This window comes from Octopus bimaculoides, chromosome 18 (genome assembly GCF_001194135.2).
Source record: "Octopus bimaculoides isolate UCB-OBI-ISO-001 chromosome 18, ASM119413v2, whole genome shotgun sequence".
NCBI lineage: Eukaryota > Metazoa > Mollusca > Cephalopoda > Octopoda > Octopodidae > Octopus > Octopus bimaculoides.
The window spans coordinates 16739184-16741687 of NC_068998.1; the positions used below are offsets into that span (position 1 = coordinate 16739184).

General features: G+C 34.2%; 1 protein-coding gene across 1 annotated transcript in view; it reads left to right on the forward strand.

Annotated features, from left to right (window-relative positions):
* The window catches only part of LOC106871186 (KICSTOR complex protein SZT2), a 102669-nt gene that overhangs the window by 29739 nt on the left and 70426 nt on the right, over nucleotides 1-2504 (forward strand). The window lies entirely within an intron of this gene.

A 2504-nucleotide genomic window follows, 5' to 3' on the forward strand; every position in this document is an offset into this window, starting at 1 on the left:
TATATATATATATATATATATATGCATGTATTATTTATATTATATGTATTTATATGTGCATGTATTTATTATTCTTATACAAGAACATTGTTGACAGTGACTTTGAAGTTTTGGCCAGCTAAGTCATTGTTGGACTGTGATACATTAGAGTTATTCTTGCCTTTATGTAGTCTCTGTTGAGTTAAAATAATCTTTGGGTGTGTGGGTTTGAGTTGGGTGGTAATTAGGTTTTTATGGTCAGTTGTTATGGAAAGGTGTTTTGGGAAAATTTTTTATTGATTAAATTTGGGTTTTCAGAGTCACTGTCAACAACATTCTTGTATAAGAATTATAAATTTGTACTCTATAAAAGTATGGAGTACAAATACATCAGATGAATGTAAAACTGTTTCTATTATAACTGAACATAAAAACAAACATTAATATATATGCATGTATATATGTGTATGTATTTTTTTCTCTGAATGTTCTATTCTGTTTTTAATTGTTTGGAGCCTTCCTGTAAGGAAGGAGCTGGTTTCTAACAAAGATACAAAGCTCCATCATTAGAATGTAGATAACTAAAAAAAAAATTTTTTTTTTAAAAATGTCACATTTTGAACTTAAAGTTTTGCATATTTCTACTGTTCTGCTTACAGATTGTAATTGTAACGTGCATGTGTGTTAGCTGGTTGATTTCTTTTTCTGAAAACCATAACCTTTTCAAATTGTCACTTAGACATTTACTCATGAAACCAAATGCATCAATTATTATTTGGAAAATATGATTTCATAATCTAGGTGTGGAAGCTACGGGTTTCAAAGTAGTTGTTCATAGTCATCCTCTTTCTCTTTAATTTTCGAAAAGATATTTACATCAATGGAACAGCTGACTTCTATGATAACATACTTTTCCCTGTCTATCTGAAACAGTGATATCTGGCCTCTTATGTTTGCATTTGGTAGAAGTTTTGATAGGAATGTCCCACCAGTATTCTTTGTGCTGATATTTATGGATTCAATATTAGGAGAATTCTCTATACTTATCCCTATATTTATTTTTTGATGGCATTATATATTGTTTTAGCAACAACATGTTGCATTGTGAGGTAATAACTTGATAACATTTTTGGGCAGCTGCTGTTCACTTGTGTGATATTGACACTTTTGGTTGCATTTTTGACACCAAAAGAGGTTCATTGTCTTTTTTGTTTGTTTGGTATTTTTTAGCATATATATAAATGTATATATATATATATATTTGTTGCGATCACATCACCCCTCACATTTGGCCACCTAACTCTCCAGACTGCAACCCCCTTGATTATTATGTGTGGGGCACAGTGGAGCGAGAGACCAACAAAACTTATTGTAACACTAAAGATGAACTGAATGCAAGGATTATGGCAGCATTCACCAGCTTAAAAAATGGCTGATAGTTAGCAAGGTGGGACACACATAATAAAGAAGAAAGCAAAGGACCACTGATGAGGTCACAGAAGTGTGACGAAAGAACTCTGGCCGAAATAGGACTAATGTAATGTAATGTAATATAAAGCTGAAGCAAATTAACACCAAATATACAGTGCTTGTGTTTTTATTGGCTAAACTGGCAAGTACAACAATATATATATATATATACATATATATATATATATATATATACATATATATATATAGGGTGCAATGGGTAAATTGTTGCCAATTTATATGTTTAATTTCATGCATGTGCATTGTTTGTTTCTGATTTTGTTGACTACACAGTATAGAGAAAAACAGCATTATGATGCAATTCACTCTGCCAGAAATTTGGAAATGACATGCTGTATTGCTTGGCATTCATGCTGGATACTCTAATATGAACATTTCAGAGTGCCTGGGTGACAGTCTGAAGATATGTACTGAGAGTGATAAAAATCAAACATCCAGTCAACATCATGGTGTTTGGAGTGATCACTAGTGATGGCAATGTTATGCCTCCATTCATCTTACCACACGGCCTCAGGCTCAACACGGAGGCCTACATCAAGTGCCTGGAGGAAGTGGTGCTACCCTGGGTCAAGAGGGTGGCTTCTGGAAAACCCTATGTCTGGCAACAGGACTCTGCACCATGCCACACAAGCAAGAGAACCCAGTTATGGCTTTCAGACAATTTCTGTGATCACTTCACCCCTCACATTTGGCCACCTAACTCTCCAGACTGCAACCCCCTTGATTATTATGTGTGGGGCACAGTGGAGCGAGAGACCAACAAAACTCCTTGTAACACCAAAGATGAACTGAAGGCAAGGATTATGGCAGCATTCACCAGCTTAAACAAGGAGATTGTTCAGAAGAATTGCAGGAGATTCCGAAGCTGTCTGGAGGTCGTGGTTGAAGCTAATTGTGATTTTATTGAATAAATTTACTCTTTAGTATTTCAAGATATTTTTATATAATTTTGGTAAATATATCTGTTAAAATGAGATGTCAGTGTTATTTTCATTTTTGCATAATTTAGACGACAGTTTATTTACCGTACCCTG